At 39.4% G+C, this 22,893-nt stretch overlaps 1 pseudogene; it reads right to left on the bottom strand.

Moving 5' to 3' along the window:
* Window positions 1-1,065: 1,065 nt before the first annotated feature.
* Window positions 1,066-22,609, bottom strand: LOC122128186 (annotated as a pseudogene).
* Window positions 22,610-22,893: the final 284 nt, after the last annotated feature.

Raw genomic sequence — 22,893 nt, 5'->3', positions numbered from 1 at the left:
GTCTTAACAATATTTCTTCCTTTACAATCTTCATTACTTTGTTTTTCTTGTCTTATCACACTAGCTCAGACTACCAGTGCAATGCTGAATATGAGTAGTAAGAGCAGATCTCATTGTATCCTTCTCAACATTAAGCTTGAAAGACTTTCTGTCTTTGACTATGAACTATAATGTTAATTGCAGGCTTTTTATGGATCTTTTTCATCAGTTTGAGGAAGTTTTTGTTTCTCCTCAGTTTTCTATGTTTTTCTTAACTCACAAATGGATATTAAATTTGGTTATGCTTTTTTCTATATCAGTTCCTATGATTGTGAGGATTTTCTTCTTTAGTCTTAATGTAGTAGATTACATTGGTTTGTTTAAATATTAAGCCTGTCTTATATACTCAGGGCACATAACTGTTGGTGTTGGTATATATCATTCTTTTTATATTGTTGGATTTTAATTGGTAATGTTTTGTAGAGGATTTTTGAATTTGTGTTCATTTATTTTTAATGATATCATTGTGTGGTTAATTCTTGTTTATTTATTTGTTTGTTTTTCCTGTCCTGGGGCTTGAACTTAGGGCCAGGGAGCTGTCTCTGAGCTTCCTTGTGCTCAAGGCTAGGGCTCTATCATTTAAGCAGCAGCACCACTCCTAGCCTTTACTGAGTAGTTTATTGGAGACAAGAGTCTCACAGACTTTCCTGCCTGAGCTGGCTTGGAACTGCGATCCTCAGATCTCAGCCTCCTGAGTAGCTACCATTAAAGATGTGAGCCACCAGTGCCTGGCATGGTTAATTCTTTTTTAAATGTTTAGTGGAATTCTCCAGTGAAGTTATCTGAGCCTGAAGACTTCCTTCCTTCCTTCCTTCTTTCCTTCCTTCCTTCTCCCTCCTTTCCTCCCTTCCTCCCTTCCTCCCTTCCTCCCTTCCTTCCTTCCTCCCTTCCTCCTTCCCTTCCTTCCTTCCTTCCTTCCTTCCTTCCTTCCTTCCTTCCTTCCTTCCTTCCTTCCTTCCTTCCTTCCTTCCTTCCAACTTTTTCTTGGCATCCGAAATATCTTCAATAATGGGGTAAAGTACAGGGTTAGGTTTTGTAGCCTCTGCTGGCCTGAGAGCCTCTGGCACGCTCGAACTTCCTTCTGGCGCTTGGGGCGCACACATGGTTTGATGTGACTTTGTAGGGTTCCCAGAGTCTTGCCAACATGCCGGTTCGCCTATCAGCCCTTGCAAGGACCAGACAGCAGGATTGTGCAGTGGCCTTTAGGGGAATCCATTTCCAGTTCCCAGTCTTGAGGATACGGGTGCCGGCCCGCAGTGAGCACACCTTGAGCTTGGGCTTGGGTACCATCACGGATGCATGATGGTCCCCACCACCACGGCCATCTTGTTCTCCCAACCAGGAAGCTTCATATTCTGGATCATCCGAGACAGAGACAGAGATAGCCTGCTGGTGTGACTCATGAACAACCTCTTCAGCACAACTTGAAGGTAGAGTTAGTTCCTCCGGCCAGAAACCTGTGCAGCTTGATCAACAGCCTTAGGTAGATGTCCTGGCTCTAGGCTTCTTTGCACCGAACCTTGCGGTCCTTGTGGCAGATTGTCTACTCCCAAGATGGCACCTCCTGCTCAGCCAGAAAGGAAGGAAATACCACTATTTTACAGCACATAAAGTTAGCAACAATAAGCAATGAGTTAATCTGGGCACTGGTGGCTCAAACCTGTAATACTAGCTGCTTGGGAGACTGAGATCTGAGGATTGAATTTCAAAGCCAGCCTGGTCAGGAAGTTAGTGAAATTCTTATTTCCAATGAACCAGCTAACAAATAAACCAGAAGTAGGGCTGGGATTCAAGTGATAGAGTGCTAGCCTTGAGCAAAAAGGTTAGGGACAGTGCCCAGAATCTAAGTACAAACTCTGTGAGTGCACACACACACACACACACACACACACACACACACACACACACACACACACACAAATAAATCTTCAGGGGTGAGGATGTAGAGCACTAGTATGTGCAATGTCCTGAATTCCACCCACAGACTGACAAACAAAATAAATAAAATGTGTGGAAAGGTCATTTAAACAAAGTGGGATAACTTCAGTAGTGGACATGGTTGGAAAATTTGGGGAAGAGGAAACAAGTGGCTTATGACCCTAGTCCCTGATTTCTGCTTGAGCCTTACAATTTAGCATTCTTTATATTCTCTATATTATGTAACAAACCATCTTTCTCTTCAGTCTTAAGATTTATTTTCCTCCTAAAGCTCCTTTATTCATTTCTACTAGGTATTTTTCTTTCCTGATGCCTGAATAGTATCTATACCATCAGTGTTTTAGAATCCTATGGCACTTGTAAAGCCTGGAACTGCAGTGGTAACCATACAGTGATTTGGTTCCACCTCAGGGTGCTTGCTTGTTTGATATTCACTGTCATTGCATTTAACAAGCTAGGGCACATCTGTATGTCTGTGCTCTGAGCCTCTAGCAACATATGTGATAGAGTCTGCAGCTCATTTTTTAAAGGACTGCATGGAAACCTCTTGGTTTTTCTCTTTTGGAATTGATTCTGAGCCATCTGAAATTGATATTCTCAGAGGTGCCTCTCTCCTAACTTTCCATTATACCAGGGAAGAGGCAGGAACACAGCATTGTAACCAACAATAGATTGAAAGCCACAGACCTTCCCTCTTCTTCTGGCCTGAGATGATCTTTTTTGCATGCTTATGACTATCTTTTGATTATTTCCTTGCCATTTTGTGTGTATATGTGTGTGGGATGTACTGGGGTTTGAACTTAGGGCATTGCACTTGCCAAGCAGATTCTCTACCACTTGAGTCATACCGAAGCTGTGTGTGTGTGTGTGTGTGTGTGTGTGTGTGTGTGTGTGTGTGTGTGTGTGTGTGTATTTAATTTTGGGTAGGTGCTCACATTTTCCCCCAGGGCTAACTTTGGACCTCAATTTTCGTACGTACTGTGTAGCTGAAATGACAAGCACACTCAACAACAGTTTATCCAGTTTATTTGTTGAGATGGGCCTCAAAGCACAATCCTCTCATTCTCCACCTCATTAGTAGTTGGGATTACAGATGTCAGCTACTGTACCTGGCTCTGTCCAGTTTCTAAGAGGCATTTGCTCCATCTTTCTGCTCACTATTCACTCACCAAAGATTGTGTTAGCAGAACCACAGATTTTTAACCTTGAAAAGTGCTTTAGATCTCCTCTTTGTCCCAAAATGGCCTCTTGCCAGCATCCTCCAGCTTCATGGGAACATTAGCAGGTTCAGTAAGCTTGGATGATATCTCAAAATGGGCTCGGAGCCTTAGAAAATCAGCTCTCCATGACTCTACCATGGTCCTTTTTTACTTTTTAAATTACACAAATTAATTCCCCCGGACTTGAGTTTTCTTTCTCTTATATATAATTTTCTTCAGTCTTACAAATCTATTTTATATATTCAAGATGAACTACTTTGTACTTCAGTATTCAATAAACTTTTTACTTATTTGCTTACTTGTGCATGTGTTAGGAACGTTAGCAATATTGGTCATCTTTTTTTCTGAGACAGTATCTTACTATATTGTATAAACTGTCCCTAATCTCTTGGGCTCACACAATCTTTTTGTGTCAGTCTCCTCAGTAGCTGGGATTACAAGTATTCATCACAATGCCAAGCAACTTCTGCTTTTTGTTTTGTTTTGTTTTGTGTTTTTCCTTTTCTATGAGCTTAGGATCTGTCCCTGTGCCTTTTTGTGGTCAAGGCTAGCACTCTACCACTTGAGCCACAGTGCCACTTCTGGCCTTTTCAGAGTAGTTTATTAGAGATAAGAACCTCATGGACTTTTTTGCCTGGGCTGGCTTCAAACAGAAATCCTCCTAAGTAGCTAGCATTACAGACTTGAGCCACCGGCACGTCGCTTCTTTTTTATAGCATATATGTTAAAATAAGAAAGACTTGAGGTTGATTTTAAGGAAAGATTTTTGGACTGTTCTAAAGAGAAGTATTGACAGCAGCTTGAGAGTAGCCTCAGATGGCTATGTTTCCAAACTGTGAGTTTTCATTGGGACACTCTCAGTGCAAGGCTGGCTCCTGCACTAGATGATCTTGCAAAAGCATTTCCAGATTTAAGACTCTAATTTTATTGGCAAAATATGCCTTTTAGTTGGAGGACCAAATGGTTCTTCTTAAGAACTTCTAGGATAAACAAGGTCTGATAATTGCAAACAAATGAGAAACAAACCTAACAAACAAATTTTACATCAAAGATTATTAATTGCTCTGGTTTGTTTTTTTTTTAAATCAAATATTGAGCAGAACAGAAGAATATTTGTATACTACATATAAGATAAAAAATAACAAACATTACTGTGCCTACCTGACAGTTCAATAATAACATCACCATAAAAGATGATAAGTCATGTGCTAGTGGCTCACGCCTGAAATCCTAGCTACTCAGGAGGCTGAGCTCTGAGGACCATGGTTCAAAGCCAGCCCAGGCAGGAAAGTCCATGAGACTCCCATCTCCAATAAACTACTCAGAAAAAGCCGGAAGTGGTGCCATGGTTAAAGCTGTAGAGCAGTAGCCTTGAGCACAAAGTTGTAGAACAGTAGCCTTGAGCTCAGGGACAGTGCCCAGGCCCTGAGTTCAAGCTCCAGGACAAGCAAAACAACAAAAAAAGGTAAATATTACTGTGTACCTCCTGCTAATCTTCTCCTGGACGCTATGTTTTCCCTTGCTTCCTCAGAGGTAACCAATACCCTAAATTCTCTGCTTACTACTCTTTCAATTTTCTTTATAGTATTGCAGAATGTTTATATTTCTAAAACTATGTTATTTACTTTTGCATGCTTTTGACCTTTGCATTTGTCATCTCATACTGAATATATTCTACAATTTGCTTCTTTTTAACTCAACATAAGATGCTTGGAATCTGTTCATATTGCTGCTTGTGGTTGTGGTTTAAGCAAACCACATTCACATTACTCTAGAGGACCCCACTGTGTACATGTGCCACAGTTTGTTCAAGTTATTCTTGATGTGCATTTGAGTGGTTGCTAGTTGTATGGTCTTACAAAGAGTGTTGTTAGTAGAATACTTGTCCATTCCCTTGGAACAATGTGCAGGAATTTCCCCACAATAAATGCCTAGGAGTGGACTAGTGGGATCATAGTGTATGTTTTTCTTTGACTTAGTTTAGTACTCCCAAGTAGTTTACTAAAGAGGTTATGTTCACTTCAACTTATACTACCAATATATGTTTTCATTACTTACCACTTGACAAAGATTTTTAAAATGTTTTTGAAATGAGTAGGTGTGCAATAATGTAATTATGGCTTTAATGATTGCTAATGAGATTTGAGTGATAATATAATAGCTACAATAATATGGTTATGAATTCCCAGGGGGGAGGGTTATTTTAGCTTCCAGTCAGTGCCAGGGAGCAAGGAAAGAAATTTTCTCTGTAGCTCCCATGCTACAGAGGTGGATTATTTCCAATTCAGTCTACACTGAGAGCATAGGGTATGAACATATCAAATTTATGTGAGAGGAGGTGAGAGATCTTTGGTCCCTGGAGGTTTCCAATCCATGGAAATTAAAGCCCAATTCGGGGGCAGTTGTCTTCAAAATGAGAGATGAACTTCTATATCTACTCACCCTGACCAGGATCCCATTTCCGCAGAGGTTTTGGCTCTGAGCATTCCTTATTTTTTTTATAAGCTCAAAATAAAATTTGAATTCTCTTTAAAAATTTCATCCAGAACTTTTAGTTGCTTTTGATGTGAGTACACCCAGGCCACATGGCTCACTGGACTGTGAAATAGAATCTTAATTGTTTGATTTTTGAAATTAATTCCTTTTTCAGCCTATAGTTACTTTTCAATGCATTTTGTGGAATTGGGCCAAACCAATCTAGCAATTTGATGAATTGAAGGGCAAATGTACCTCCTCAAATTGCCCTTCTCAGATTCACAAACTAGAAAATTCCCAGTGGAGATCATTGTCATTATTTGTTCAAAATTTTACAATGAAACCAAAAGTTACCATTTGCTACTATTTGAGAAATTGTATGTGTGTTCACCAAGGGAAGAGAGAAAAGCCTAGCCCTTAGGAATGGTCTCATTTACTGCCTGCTTTAATTTCTCATTTAAAATTCCCTGCTCAGCATTTCTTTGAAGATAAGGAGTTCTAGGAGACATCGGCATTCCTGGTCTGAAAATGCCTTTTTTTTTTTTTTTAACTTTCTTTAACAATGAAGAAGTTCCTATACCTTATTTGATTGTGTTATGTAAAGTTTGAATAGGACAGGCCTGATATACACTTAGAAAGTGATTCCAAGATCCGTATCAACAAAATAATAACGATTGAAAGAGATGCCAAATAGTGTTTTCATTCCTTCCTTCTTTTTGAATAAGTTTCATGTGAATATACTTATTAAATTAAGTGATTTATATAAATTGCCTGTATTTTTCCTCCTTGCTCTGACAAAATACCCAAGAGAACAATTTAAAAAGGAAGAATTTATTTTAGCTCACAGGGTTCAATCTATGGTCAATTGGCTCCATATATCTGGGCCTGTAGTGGGGGAGCATGTCATGGCAGGAGTATGTGGTAGAGGCTATTCACTTATGGCAGACAGAAAGCAGACAGAGGAAAGGATTAGTAACCATGTAAAACCTTCAAAAATATACCTCAAGTGACCTACTTCCACCAGCTAGGCCCCACTTGATAATGTTTCCACCACCATCCAAAACAGAGCAATCAGCTGGAGCCCAAACATTCAACACAGGAGCCTGCGAAGGACATTTCATATTCAAACCATAACAAAATCCTATATGTGTGATGGCAATTAATTATTCCATTCCATTCATTATAGAGTTCATCCTGAGTTCAGAGAAATTATGGACTATATATGAAATGCACACATGTGTATGCAAATATATATACACACATATGTGTCTGAAACAAAAGTGTCATGAAACAATGTGAATATTGCTTAATATTTAGAAAGTCAATGCATGAGTTTTTATACATATTAATGTTTTTCTAAGTCTAATCTAATGTATTTTATTAAATGGTGGAACCAAAGCTAGGCACCAATGGCTCTTGCCTATAATCCCAGCTATTCAGAAGGCTGAGATCTGAGGATTTCAGTTTGAAACCAGCCACGGCAGAATAGTTTAGGACTCTATCTCCAACTGGCCAACAGGAAATCTGGACTGAAGGTATGACCCAAGTGGTAGGGCACAAGTTTTGAGTAAGAAAGCAGAAAACAAGGCCCGAGTTTAAGCCCAAGTACCAGCATAAAAAAACAAGCTGGTTCCTTAAATTTATGGAGCAGCTTATTAATATGTTTTAAATCTGAGTACAGTGATGTTTTAAAATAGAGAATTGGAGAGGCTGGGAAGGTGGCTCAGTGGTAGAGTGCTTGCCTAGCAAGCATAAAGCCTTGGGTTTCATTCCTCAGCACCACATAAACAGAAAAAGCTGGAAGTGGTGCTGTGCTTCAAATGGTAGAGCACTAGCCTTGAGCTGAAGAGCTGAGGAACAGTGTGCAGGCCCAGAATTCAGGCCCCACAATGAAAGAAAGAAAGAAAGAATTGGAGATAACACAGAAACCAATTTCTTTTCCCAAACCACATGTCATGCCATATGTTTTAGTCATTCATTCAAATATGAATTGAAATTCACTTTGAAAATTTTCATTGGACTGTTAATAGTTTAAGACAAAACTCTTAATGACACATGACAGGAGCCATCTTGAACCAGTTTGGAAGAAAGGAAGATTTCATTGTTTTATGGTAGGATTATACTAATGAGACTGAAGAATACTGGAACTAAGGGTTCAAATACTGTAGGATCACTTTCTCAATTTTCCAGCTTTGTGCTTGCTTTCTCTGATGGGTGCATTTTCTCAGATTAGTAGTATCTTTCAGATTTACCTTTTATCACTGACAATTTGAGGGCTTACATCTGCCTTATTCTACTTCTCAAAGATCTGATTGTCCCTGCTTGGTCCATATGAGCATCTCTGTAGTTAAGGGAAAACTCACCTCCCAATGACATTGGGAATAATTCAGGTCTCCAAGAGAAAATCTTATTTCCAATGGAATGACACCTACAAAGGATAGCACCAGGCATTGTGTGCTAGTGGATCACTTCCCTTGCCTGATGGTACACAAAAGCTACCGATTTATTTATTTATTTATTCATTTATTCATTTATTTGTCAGGCATGAAGCTTGACCTCAGGGCTTAGGCACTGTCCCTGAGCTTTTGTACTCAAGGCTAGTATTCTACCACTTGAGCCACAGCTCCACTTCTAGCTTTTGGAGATAAAAGTCTCATGGACTTTTCTTCCCAGGCTTGCTTTGAATCACAATCCTCAGATCTCAGCCCTCTGAGCAGCTAGGGATTACAGGTATGAGCCACCAGTACCTGGACAAATTATCATTTTAAAAGTCAAAATTACCATCAATTTAGATTCATTTTCCATTTGTTTCCTCCAGAATTTGGGTCTCTGAGTGATGACCATAACTGACAACAGCCAATGTGTGACTATTATTTTGACAGCAGTGAATGGAAATTGGATGCTTTCAAAGGAAAAAAAAAAGCTTCCCAGGATAGGAAAAAAAAAATCTCTACTTCTCATCACAAGCAAAGCTGGCTAAAAACGAAAATCTTCCATGAAAGATTTCAATAAAAAGTTGCAAGTTTTCATTCTTGGGTACTGGTATTCTTAGGTTTTCTGTTGTGAAATCAAAGAATGTTCCAGAAGGAAAAACCCCTTAGGTTTCACTCAACTGAGCAGGCTATAACCTGTCACAGATATTACATGATGTTCATTTCAAAAATATTTTCTGGAAGTGTCTTTCTTCACAGTCTCTTCTTTTTCTCTCTGCCATTTAATCTACTGTATTAAAATATCACTCTTCAGCTAGCAATTAAGGGCTTGCTGCCTACCATTCTCGGCACATACTGTGGTGCTTTGATTTTCTTAGTATTTCTCTTCTCCTCAATCCAGTTATTCTCAGTTTTGTCATAATGTGCCAGAATTTTTGTAAATTATACCACTGGTTGAGTGCCATGAGCTATGTACCCATCACAGCTTTATTTGGGCAGCTTTTTTGAATCTTAAGTATAGTATCTGTTTCCATAAGTACAGCCTTCAAAGTTTTTGATACTAGGAGACAGCCTAGGCAAATGAGTCTTGTGCAGACTTAAGACTCAAAAGAAAGAACCTTTCTAAAGGCTTCTTAGAGAGAAGGGAATAAAGTTTGAAAATATGTGCTGCGTTCTACCACCTCATTTCACCGATAAGTAAACCAAGGCTTCGAAGAGGCTCCTTTAGTCAGGATCATACACTACTTAGTAATGGAATAGAAACTCAATTCCAGGACTCATAGAGTTGCATCTTACTAGAAAAGATGTCAAAAAGTGGTTGAGGATCATCAGTACTTGGCCTAGTATTTCATGTGACATACCATCTATGCCCTGAATAAATCAGAGGAAAACAAAGACTTCTGTCATCAGCCCTCTAAAGCCTTTCTTAGATCCTTAGAATCCTTCATTCGGAGGGAAGAAACGATTACCTAGACAAACCTTATATGTTCCAGAATGCTGTAAATCACTTTCTAGTTGTACTGGTTCTGAAAAGCATCCTACCATGACTTATTTTTTAGGAAGACTATATTATTTATTCTCCAAATAAGGAAAGTTTTGAGTGTGCAAGGGAATGCTATCAATGCATAATCCTGAATGGTAACCATAGAAAATGACGAGAATGTTAATTGTCATGAGTATTTTACAATAAATATATGCACCAAAACATCACCTGGCACACTTTAAATGCATATAATTTTTGTTGATTATAGCTCAATAAAGTTGAAAAAAAGTAATGCTATTGAGACAAAGGCATAAGATGAATCTGTACCATGGAAACTAGTGACTCCAACCATACGTACCTACAGGATGGAAACAGAAAATGCATGAAGTAGTACTTACCTTTTTTTTTTTATCATTAATAAGTTTTTTTTTATTGTGAAAATACCAGTAGTACTTATCTTTACTGTGTACTGGGAACTCTGACACTTTCAATATTATTCTATGTAACTACAAAAATACCAGTCATGTCCCACTAAATTGGGCCAACAGACTGACACATACTGCTCTCTAGTTGATTGTTGGCACTTTTCACAGACTTCAGATGATGTTAAAGAAGAGAGGATAGGCTCTGTAAACTTGTCCCAGTGTAACATTCTGGGGAAATTTCGTCTCTCAAGAAAAAAACATTGGTGGTCAACATGTTCTTCAGTTAATTCTAATGGTTAGGAAAAGGTTTAGGACAATCATTCCAGATGGTTTTGTTCTACTTTGAACAGGTTTAATCCTCCAGCTATTCTCCTCCTTTTTCTCGCCTGTGGGTTTTCATGTTTCTCTGCCACAAATTTTGAAAAGCAAAGCATGCAAGCAAGAGGGCCTCAGTGATAGTTTTGGCATACTGGGCCTGTGTTTTGGGATTAAAGCAGACACTCTGTAAAGCAATGTTTTCTTCTCTGTACCTTCTAACACACACACATATGCATCCACACATGCATACATACATACATACGCACACTTCCATGCTGCTTTGGCATGCCTCACCTCCATAGGGACACTGCCAAGCATTAACAGAGCAGGCCTTATCTACCAGTCAGGCAAGCAGGATTCACTTCTAGAGTTCTTGAAAAGCCTCCCAACATATTACAATTTTCCAACTAAGAACTCCCTTACCCATGGAGACCAAAAGGGTGTCCCTCTGTCTTCCCTCTATCCACACAAGCTTTCTTGGCGTATCTATGATGGTACACTCATGTGTGTTAGCTAGAACCACAAGAATACAAGAGACATGGTGGTCATATTTTTCAGTGGGAAAATCATCTTCGGTGGCTCCCATTTTGTAAAGGAATATAGGTCATGAAAGCATGCAGGGAACTGCAGGGATTTTCCTGTCTCAAAGAATAAGATATTGTCATAAGCCAGAGAATCATTTCTTTCCTAAAGCAAATTTTATCATTTGTATTTATAGACTAAATTTGACAATAACTTATTGAGGAAGATTGGATATGTGACTTTTTCTAGTTGCTATTAAGTTTTATATATATATATATATATATATATATATATAGAGAGAGAGAGAGAGAGAGAGAGAGAGAGAGAGAGAGACTTTAAATCACAAACCATTAGAGATGGTTTAGACAGAGAATTTTATTTTATTTTATTTTATTTTTTTATTTTGGGTCCGGTAGTGGGGCCTGAACTCTGGGCCTGGGCGCTGTCCCTCAGCATTTCAGCTCAAGGCTAGCGCTCTACCACTTGAGCCACAGCGCCACTTCCGGCTTTTTCTTATGTGGTGCTGAGGAATCGAACCCAGAGCCTCGAGCATGCAAGGCAAGTGCTCTACCACTGAGCCACCTTCCCAGCCCTAGACAGAGAATTTTAAAAAATCTTTGGTAGCACTGAGATTCAGGTGCTGTATTTAGTATTTTTAAATTCTGTATTTTAAGAATCTGGCCAGACAATAAACAGTTATCTGCTGCAGAACCTTAAGAATTTTAAGAACCCTTTGGTAGCACTGAGATTCAAGTGTTGAATTTAGTACTTTTACATTCTGTAAAAAACACAAAACAAAACATATACTACCAGATAGGGCTGTCATATACTTATATTTTGACCAGAAGCTCATTTGTATAAATAATAGCTCAAGGTCATGTAGACCTTCAATGTGTACTCATTGATAAAAATAGAAAATGTGATTATGAACCACCAATCTAGAAACATATGAAATAAACCAAAGTTAGTAGTCAGTTATTTTATGTTTAATATACTTTTTTTTTTTTTTGGTCAATCATAGGCTTGAACTCTGGGCTTGGGCGCTGTCCCTCAGCTCTTCAGCTCAAGGCTAGTGCTCTACCACTTGAGCCACAGCACCACTTCGTTTTCTAGTAGCTTATTGGAGATAAGAGTCTCATGGACTTTTCTGCCCCCGGCTGGCTTTGAACCGCGATCCTCAGAACTCAGCCTCCTGAGTAGCTAGGATTACAGGTGTGAGCCACCAGCACCCGGTTTTAATATACTATTTTAAGAAGACATAAAATTATACTCTTCCATTTGTGGCAATTCTGTGAGGCACGACCACTTGGGGTATCTGAAATTTAGGAAGATTAGTCTTCACTTGGTTCTCTTCAGGCAGAGCCTATGATTTGTTGAGGGATTGCCTTCCAGAAAACCTGTAACTGAAGAAAAGAAGCAGAAAAGAGCCAACCCAGGATGGAGGCTCAGGTGAAGTTTAGCACCAGGAGTGCTCAGACTTGTAAAACCTGCAGGCTACAACTCTTACTTTCCTCTCAAACACAAGGAGGCTAATCTTTTATCTCTCCATAGCAACTGAATGTTGGCTTGCCTCCAGCAAAGGGGTGAGTGCTTCTCTCAGTTGAGGACAATTCTTTAGAGAAGGTGGAAACCAGAGAGCCATTAGCCAGCAGAGGCTCCCAACAGCTGGGAAATAGGAACATTAATCTGGGTAACAAGGGAATCTGGCCAGATAATAAACAGTTATCTGCTGCAATACGCTAAGGGAAGGTTATGAAATACACTATGAGAAGTACAATAAAATAATCTAACTTCATGCCAAACATCCTTTCTTCCTTTCTCTGTTTTTACTTTCTCTTTTCTCCCATTTGTTGGAAACAAATATGATTTAATCTATCAGAATTTTATAAATCAACATCTGGCCATAGCTTTGCTGGCTCAAGGACTCTCATAGGGTTACAATCAAGTTATTGGCATGGACTACAGTTTTATTGGAAGGATTGGCTTTTGTGTGTGGTGCTGGGGGAAGGGGACGATCTTCTTTTAATTGTTTTTCTACAATTGTTGGAAAGCTCTGGTCCCATACCACATAGGCCTCTCCACAGAGCTCTCTCATGATTTGGCAGCTGGCTTGACCCAGCATAAGTGATCCAAGAGAAAGAGTGAGATATATTATTCAAGATGGAAGCAATGACAGTATAACAGATACTGAAAATGGAATCCAATGCTTCATCTCCCTCTTATATACAAAGTTCCTAAGTATTTTCATTCTGTTACACCATCAGCTTCAAGTCCAGGATGTTATCATCTAAGGTCCATGTGGATGACCCTCCTCAGGTAATTTCTTATCTGTAACTCTTCAAATACACTTCTTCTCTAGCTTTAGATCCATAAGACTCAACAGGTAAGTTAACTTCTCCACTCACATCTATCCTATGATGGTGGGGTAGGAAGGTAGTATAACTTTTTATAGAGATTCATGCTTTAAAAGGGATTAAATAGTTGAGCATGAATAGCATATGCCCATAATCCTAGCCCTTGAGGACAGCAAGTTTGAGGTCAGCTTGGGTTACATAGTGAAACCCTATCTCAAAAAGAGATATGAGAAGCAACGTGCTGATTTAAGAGGCTGAGGATTGCAGTTTGAAGCCAGCCTGAGCAGATAAGTCTGAGAGACTTTATGTCCAATTAGCCAGCAAGAAAACTAGAAGTGGATTTATGGCTCAAGTGACAGAGCACCAGCCTTGAGCAAAAAGTCAAGCAAGAAGTGCAAGGCCCTGGGTTCAAGACCCAGTTCAGGCACAAAAAAAGGAGGCACAAAAGAGTTACCAGTCAATAGAAATTCTGCATTTCATTTGTCTACATTCTGGTAGTTCTTTGTTCTTTCTTATAGTCTGGAAAGAATTCTCTCTGACTTCCTACTCTGCTCTCTGAGCAATCCTTCCCAGCCCATGAAAAGTAGCACGTATTTACTGCTAGGCTACTGTAAACCTCCTGACAGTAAAAATCTGCAATCACATTCTGTCATGTCACCATTTCCCTCAGTCAAGCTGGTGATATTTCTGTACATACAGTTCTTTAAAGAGCAAAGTTGATCTCCTGTGAAACTTCCTAGAGTTCATTCTATTGGATAGAAAATGTATCCACAGATCCCATAGACATAATCTCTTCTCCTTTTTTGGAGAGGATTTTAAGCTATATGCTTAACTTATTTTTATTATGCTTTAAGTAGATGTACAAAAGAGGTACCATTTAACAGTTTATGAATACAATGCCTCTTGATCAGTGTCATCCTCTTCAACATTCTCACCCCCCTTCAGCCCACCCTTTCTCTTATTCTTTGTTTTCTTTTTTTTTTTTTTTTAAATTTTATTTTATTTTATTTGAGAACATACTGTACAGAGGGGTTACAATTACATGGGCAGGATAATGCATACATTTCTTACCAAGCATTGCATCCTCCTCCTTTGTTTACCCTTCACCTCCCTTCCCAGCCTCCCCCCTCCCTCCCACCCAATCATACCCCCCCTCCCCCCCCCCCCTCACCGACATTGTAAAGCTGGTTTTGACATGACATTTTGTACTTCTCATTGTTGCAACAGGTCCACCTAAATCCTTAAACGACTTGTTTGTCCCCGTCTCCTCCACATGTTATACTGACATCAAATATAGTGAAAGCAGGGGTTACACTGTGGGGGAGGGACATACAAAGCAACAAAGAAATAATCTTATAAATGCATTAGAAACACATGCATGAAAGAAACAAAAACATTAAAATACATATTTGAGGTTTTGTTTTCCTAACATCACATTATCTGACTTTTTCCGCTTGACTCATACCTATACTAGATATTGCAAATAAGGGAAACCATGGGACCTATGTTTCTTTGGGCCTGGCTTACTTCACTTAATATAATTTTTTCCAAGCCTTTCCATTTCCTAACAAATGGGGCAATGTCATTCTTTCTGATGGAGGCATAGAATTCCACATCTTCTTGATCCATTCATCTACTGAGGGGCATCTGGGTTGGTTCCATGTCTTAGCTATGGTAAATAATGCTGCAATAAACATAGTTGTGCTGGTAGCTTTAGTGTGGCCTTGTTTGTGATCATTTGGGTAAATGCCCAAAAGTGGGATTGCTGGGTCGTTGGGGAGCTCTATGTGGAGTCTTTTGAGGAACCTCCATACTGCTTTCCAAAGTGGTTGAACAAGTTTACATTCCCACCAACAATGAAGTAAGGTTCCTTTCTGTCCACATCCCCTCCAGCATCTGTTGTTGTTAGAGTTCTTGATTTTTGCTGTTCTAACTGGAGTGAGGTGATATCTCAATGTTGTTTTGATTTGCATTTCTTTTATGGCTAGGGATGTTGAACATTTCTTCATGTGTCTATTGGCCATCCTTCTTTCTTCTTCAGAGAAGCTTCTCTTTAAGTCTTTCGCCCACTTACTTATTGGGCAGTTGTTTCTTTGAGGATTTGTTGTTGGGTGGTTTAATTTTTTGAGTTCCAAGTATATTTTAGATATGAGACCCTTGTCCGTTGTATGGCTAGTAAAGATCTTCTCCCAGTCCGTGGGCTTTCTATTGATCTTGCTAGCTATGTCATTTGCCCTGCAGAAGCTCTGCAACCTTATACAATCCCATTTGTCCAGCCTTTCTTTGATTTGTTGTGTTTCCGGGTCTCTATTCAGAAAATTTCGGCCTGAGCCAAGGAGACCCAGGGTTTCTCCTATTCCATCCTGTAATGTTTTCAGAGTGTCTGCTTTGAGTTCAAGGTCTTTGATCCATTTGGAGTTGATTCTGGTGCAGGGTGATATAGAAGGATCTAGCTTTAGTTTTCTACATGTAGTTAACCAGTTTTGCCAGCACCATTTACTGAAGAGGCTGTCTGTCTTCCATTCTATTGTTTTAGCTCCCTTATCGAAGATTAGATGGCCATAGGTCTGTAGGTTCATTTCTGGGTTTTCAATTCTATTCCATTGGTCCTGAGGTCTGTTCTTATGCCAATACCAAGCTGTTTTGATTACTATGGCTTTATAGTAGAGTTATTCTTTGTTTTCTTACAGCTTTAAAGATTTCTTCTTCTTTTTTTTTTTTTTTGTCAGTCGTGGGTCTTGAACTCTGGGCCTGGGCACTGTCTCTCAGCACTTCAGCTCAAGGCCAGCACTCTACCACTTGAGCCACAGCACCACTTCTGGCTTTTTCTGTTTATGTAGAGCTAGGAATTGAACCCAGGGCTTAATGCATGTGAGGCAAGCACTCTACCACTGAGCCACCTTCCCAGCCCCTCTCTTATTTTTCTTAATTTTGTGGTATATACCATGAATTCTTGACTGCATTCTCTCCTCCTTTACCCCTTCATTTGTCTACCTCTTTCCCCTTGGCCCCAACCCCTCTTGTATATACTGATTTTCTAGTGCTTATTTTATTGGGCTTTGATCTAATCTTTTTAAAAAACATAATACTTGAGCTCTCCATAGAGTCTATTTTAGTTCAATTAATTCATTCATAACCACTTGCTATCTTTAACTTCTTTAAAGGAACTTTTATATGAATGAAGGTATTCAGGCAGCAGATAGACTTAACAAAGGATTCTTCAGCTTAGTCTTTAGATCATGTTTTCCTAGCAGTGTCCTGAAGTTGATCTTTGTTCAGAAGCTACTAAAATATATACATTTTCTTCATTGCAGAAAGTTCTACTGAACATCACTAGTTAAGAAGAAGCCAACATATTCAAAAGACCATAAATGATCGTCTTTCCCCTTGTTTTAAGTGTATCTGCCTCTCTGACTCCATATTAAAAAGAGACAAATATCAAGGAAATACATGGTTTTTAAATTATATTTTATTATCTTTATGCAGTTGTATAAATGATTTACTGTTCAACAAATCAGTTTATGAATACAATGCAGCTTGATTGATTTCCTCTTCTTCATCCTTCTCCTTCATCCCTCCTAACCCAACTCCTCACCTCAATTCTTAATTCCATAGGATATACTTTGAATATTATGACTGCATTTTTCTCCCTTTCTCCCTTCACTTCCCTTCTCCCTCCCTTTGACTTCCCCTCACATCATTCTAGTACCGGTTTCCTAGTATTCATTTTGTTGGACTGTGAGTTCATTTTTCTAAAGAATTACACTGTCTGAATTCTCCTCTATAAATACCATCCTTCAGGAAGTATATTTGTGTACAGTGGCATACAACCCTGCACGTGTTTACACTTTTTGAATTCTCCCTTGAAAATACCACTTTTCAAATGATACATTTATGTACCCTTGCATACAACCCCGTATGCATTTACTTTTACACTTATAGATTAGTTATAGCTTCCACCTATGAGAGAAAACATCCATCCTTTGTTTCTCTGGATCTGACTTACTTCATATAATGTAATTTTTTTCCAAGTCTATACATTTCTTGGTGAATGTGTAATATTCTTTCTAATGGATGATGCCACATGTTTCTAAAGCAAATGTTCTAGCAGGTGTCATAATAAAGAATGCCCTCAAGCTACAACCCTTATGTCCCAAACCCTGATTACTGAAAGCTGTCAGTTTCCCTTAAGAAAGTGTATTTATGTACCAAACACATGTTCAATGGCAACAGGTTTATGGGCCCTTCAAAGTACTTGCATTGATTTCTATAGCAGACCGTGGTACTCAGGTTAAGAATCCCTGCTGCAGACACAAGGCCCTGAATTCAAACTCCAGTACTACCAAAGAATCAGTGTTGCAAAACAAATTTTAGTTTCTCATCGGCTTTTTTTTTGTCTGTCGGTCATGGAGCTTGTACTCTGGGTGTGGACACTGTCCCTCAGCTCTTCAGCTCAAGGAGAGCACTCTACCACTTGAGCCACAGAGCCACTTCCATCTCATCGGCTTTTATATAAAGCTGATGGTGCATTTTATCATTAAATTTGTTGTTTTTGATGATGTTAAATTGTATTTAGAGTAATAATGATGGGAGGAAAAATAGAACTTTGTGACTGAATAGTTCAAATGCAGAACTGTCTTCAAAATAACTAAAACATAAACCTTTAGCAAAATCCATAAAACAGATCCCTCAATTTGCCATTTTGGGTTATGTGTCATCATCAATATCATGTAGCTAAAAGCTGTTTTCTATTAGTTTCAAATATCTCCCCTTCCACATCTTCCAGTGAGAAACCATGTGGAATGATAAAAGAAATATCCTAATAGCCTTCCCAAACCTCGATTCTCGATTGAGGTACAATACGTATAAGAGATATAATTTATGAGTAGTTGGGTGCTGGTGGCTGAAACCTGTAATTCTAGCTACTCAAGAGGCTGAGATCTGAGAATCACAGTTTGAAGTCAGCTCAAGCAAAAAAGTCTACAAGACTCCATCTCAAAAACAACCAGCAAGGGGCTTGGAAGGTGGCTCAGTGGTAAAGTGCTTGCCTTGCATGCATGAGGTCCTGGGTTTGAATCCTCAGCACCACATAAGCAGAAAAAGCCAGAAATGGCGCTGTGGCTCAAGTGTTAGAGTGCTAGCCTTGAGCTGAAGAGCTGAGGGACAGTGCCCAGGCCCAGAGTTCAGGCCCCATGACCCACCAAAAAAAAAACCCAAGCCCAGCAAAATAACAGATTGGAGGCATGGCTCAAGTGATGGAGTACCAACTATGAGAGGGAAAAGCAAGCTGAAGGAGGGTGCAAGGACCTGAGTTCAAGGCCCATACAGTACTGACACACACAAAATTTATTTATTTTTTGGTCGGTTGTGAGGCTTGAACTCTGGGCTTGGGCGCTGTCCCTCAGCTCTTCAGCTCAAGGAGAACGCTCTACCGATTGAGCCACAGCAGCACTTCTGGTTTTCTAGTGGTTTATTGGAGATAAGAATCTCACAGACTTTCCTTCCCAGGCTGGCTTTGAACTGAGATCCTCAGATATCAGCCTCCTGAGTAGCTAAGATTACAGGTGTGAGCCACCAGCACCCGACTACAAAATGTATTTTTTATAAGTGACTTTGGTGCCTCAGTGATTTTATCCACTTGGACATTCAGACTGAAAGGGTGAGCTTCAGTAGCTCAGAAAGATCCTTGTTTGAACTTGGAGAAAATATTTTTTTTTTACCATGAACAATTTATTTATCACTTGTAATAGGAACATGAACTTCTAAAGCAGTATTACAATTCCTTAAATAAAATTTTGAAGCCAGTTGTTCATGAAATATGTTTAAAATCTGGTACATTTCAATGTTGATATATTTGAGGATTTTTTTAAAGTATGTAGTTCTAGGGATAAAATCCAGAGCTTTATGAATACTATGCAAGTGCTCGACCCTTGCTTGTTAAAGAGAAGACCTTGGGTCAGGCACCAGTGGATCACACCTATAATCCTAGCTACTCAGGAGGCTGAGATCTGAGGATCACGGTTCAAAGCCAGCCTGGGCAGGAAAGTCTGTGAGACTCTTATCTCTTGGCACTGTGGCTCAAGCAGCAGAGTACTGGCCTTGAGCTGAAGAGCACAGTGACAGCACCCAGGCCTAGAGTTCAAGCCCCACAACCGACAAAAGAGAGAAAGGAGAGAGAGAGAGAGAGAGAGAGAGAGAGAGAGAGAGAGAGAGAGAGAGAGAGAGAGAGAGAGAGAAGCATTGGCTAAGGATCCCAGACTGGTCATAAACACATGATATTCTTGCCTATATGTATCTGTGCCAGGATTCCAGGCATACATGTCTGGTTATTGTTTGGGATGATGAGTGACTTTGGTTTACTATCATGAAGCATGTCCATTTGATGGGAGAAGTTAAGATAAAATAATTTATGCCTAGGAAAACATTAACAATAATAGGATAAAAAAGATTCTAGACACCACTCTGATGACCAATTGGTTATGAGCAGTGGAAGTCAAGAAAAAAAATATATATATATATTTTAAAAAAACCTCTGTTGAATTAGAATAAGTTTTTGCAATCAGAGCAGAATTATAAATGGAGTTGGCTCCAGGTATGACCAAAGGACATAGTCCTACACAGCTTTGAGTTTCTGACTTTGGAGCCAATGTAGGATTTGTAGTTGTGTGGAAGAAACACTGAAACATTCTTTCTGAAGAGTGGTAATCCAGACCATGTGCAGACTGATTAATGGCTATGTCATAATAAAACCTCAATTAACAGAACTCTAAAAGGATGGGGTTTTTTTGTATATAAAGCTTACTAGGAAGTCTGTCTTGCTTCTTCCTCCCTATTTGTCTATTTTTCTTGTCCTTTCTTTTAAAATTTTAATCCTGTGGAAAATTATTCCCTAATATATATGAATATCCTTTGCTTTACTAAGCTCAATCTACTGAACAACATCATGAGTGTGTCTTTCTTTTTCTTTTTCATTTGCACCAGTCCTAGGGGCTTGAACTCTGGGCCTGGGCTTTTGGCTTAAGGCTAGCACTCTACCACTCGACCCACAGCTCCACTACTGGCATTTTGGTGGTTAACTGGAGATAAAAGTCATACAAACTTTCCTGCTCAAGCTGGCTTTAAACAATAATCCTCAGATCTCAGCTTCCTGAGTAGCTAGAATTACAGGCATGAGGCAAATGTGTCTTTTATGTATTTTAGGATGCTGAGTTTCTAGACTGGTATTATGTTTGTGCTGGCCCTGGGGCTTGCTCAGGGCCTGGGCACTGTGCCTGAGCTTTTCTTTTTTGTTTGTTTTGCTTAAGGCTAGCACTCTACCACTTGAGCTACAGCTTTATTTCTGACTTTTTGGAAGTTCATTGGATCTAAGAATCTCTCAGACTCTGCTTGGGCTGATTTCGAACTGCAGTCCTCAAATTGCAGCTCCTGACTAGCATGAGCCACTGGTGTGTGGCACCATCATCATATTTTAAGAGACATTGATTTCTACCTTACAAAAATGGTGAGGAGACAGTGAGCATGACAGCCCACTTCTGCCAAGGCATCCACTAATGGATACGTCATGCATACACAGCTATAGAAAATAATAATGTCTTCCCTTTGATCTTCCAAATCTCTCAAAAGCAGATTGGTCCATAGTCTAAGGATCAGAGAAACTAGAGACTATGCTTTGCAACCTTTTACTCTCTGAAATACGGAGAAATGTGGATTCAGAGGTGCTGGGAATGGGAACCAATAGATAATGTGTAGCATAGCTCAAATTGAAATGTTAGTACAGCAGGGTCCCAATATCTCCTGGCAAGTTTCTCTACTATTCACATTTTACACTAACATGGCATGTTTGTCATGATTAGTGCACCAATATTGGTGACTTAGTATTAACTAGATTCCATACTTATGTGATTTCCTTTTTTTTGTTGCAAGATCTCATCCAGAATACCATATGACCTTTAGTGATCAAGTATCCTTATGCTCCTTTTGGTTGTGCTGGATGTTCTTGCCTTCTTTGTATTTGAGGAACTTAATTATTTTCTCGAAATTGAGTCTTGATATTTAGATCATGCTGGCCTGGAATTTCAAACTGATCTCAAATTGAAATCTCCCTGATTCAGTCTCCCCAGTGTTGGGATGATAGGCCTGTGCAACCACACCTGGTGGCATTTTTTTTCTTTTAATTTTAATAAGCTTGAATGTTTGGGATAAAGGAAAGCATCATGGCAACGACATTTGGAAGAAGGATTTTGATAAGAGGAGGTGAAAGGTCATTCTGAGGGGAGATTGTGGTACAGTAGCCCAGTAACTCTGAAAGTCTTGGAGTATTTGAAGAGTAAGCCAGGCTGCGGGGGGGGGGGGGGGGTGGTAGATTAAGTGTTCCTTTAGATTTGCTGTGTGCCAGTGGCTCATGTCTGTAATCCTAGCTATTCAGGAGGCTGAGATCTGAAGATTGAGGTTTGAAGACAGGCTGTGCAGAAAAGTCCCTGTGATACTTTTTTTTTTAAATATGTTTTTATTGTAAAAATACTGTGGAAAGGGGTTACAGTTACATGAGTAAGGTAATGACTACATTTCCTACTGAGAATTGTTACCTCCTCCTTTGTTTTTCTCCTACCATCCCTTCCCTCCCAATTAATGACTCAAAAAACCAGAAGTGGAGCTATGGCTCAAATGATAGAGCTCTAGCCTTGAGCACAAAGAGGCCAGGAGCAGTGCCCAGGCCCTGAGTTCAAGCCCCACAACCGACCAAAAAACTCTTTAGATTCTACTCTATGGACATAGGTAAACATGAAGGATGTTCATATAGGTAAATAACATGATTGGTTTTGTCTTAAAAACTAACCTTAAAGGTAATTTCAAAGACATTTTCTTTTTGCCTAATGGTAATTTCCAATTCCCCTCATTTACTTCTGCCTTTGTAAATTGGGATTATTTGGTAAGAAATAACAGTTCTTCCCCATTTTTATGGGTATGAAAACTTACAGAAGTAAAAACTCATGGACATGTAGCTTTATCCTGTAGGCTATGATGTAATCCTGTGGTTATTTTTTTTTCACATTGTTCTGGCTTTGGCCATTAGAAGCTGCTTCAAGTTTGCTCCGGTGTAATTGACTAGCCCCTTCACCCCATCTTTTCTTCAACACTCCCCTACTTTCTGGTATCATAAGGTGTTGAAGGATCTTTTTCTCCATCCTGGAATTAACCAAGGAGTGCTGGTTCTTTCTATTTGGAGAATAGCTTATTAGAAGCAAAACATGGGTACCAAGTGGGAATACTGGGCCTCTGTTGTTCCTTGGTCTGGCAGGGGCTTAGTCATGCTCTGGATTGCAGTGTCTTGATCCATGATAAGCTGCATATGAGGCAGACTGTGGTCACATGAGATGATATCAGTTTGTGATGTTGCAGCCATCTGAGCTGTGTGCGTTCACTCTGTGAGGTTTGCACCACAAGGAAATTGTCTAACAAAGTATTTCTCAGGACATACCATTTTGAAGGACTTTGTGGAGGCAGTGGTCTGGGGAGTGACTGAATCAGGGCTACTGAAAAGGTCTTCTCAAGGCTATTGACCTGCTGTGGGCATTAAGCTACAGTTAGATGCAGGAATAAGTTCCAGTGTTCTTCTAAAAATATAGTGTAATTTTATTTATTTTCTGAATTTCAAAACACTGTACAAGGAGGTTACCATGTAACATG

Source organism: Dipodomys spectabilis, unplaced genomic scaffold, assembly GCF_019054845.1.
Source record: "Dipodomys spectabilis isolate Male_0828 unplaced genomic scaffold, ASM1905484v1 ptg000324l, whole genome shotgun sequence".
Lineage (NCBI taxonomy): Eukaryota > Metazoa > Chordata > Mammalia > Rodentia > Heteromyidae > Dipodomys > Dipodomys spectabilis.
Note: the sequence above shows the minus strand (reverse complement) of the source record. Positions and strands in the feature narration are given on the sequence as shown.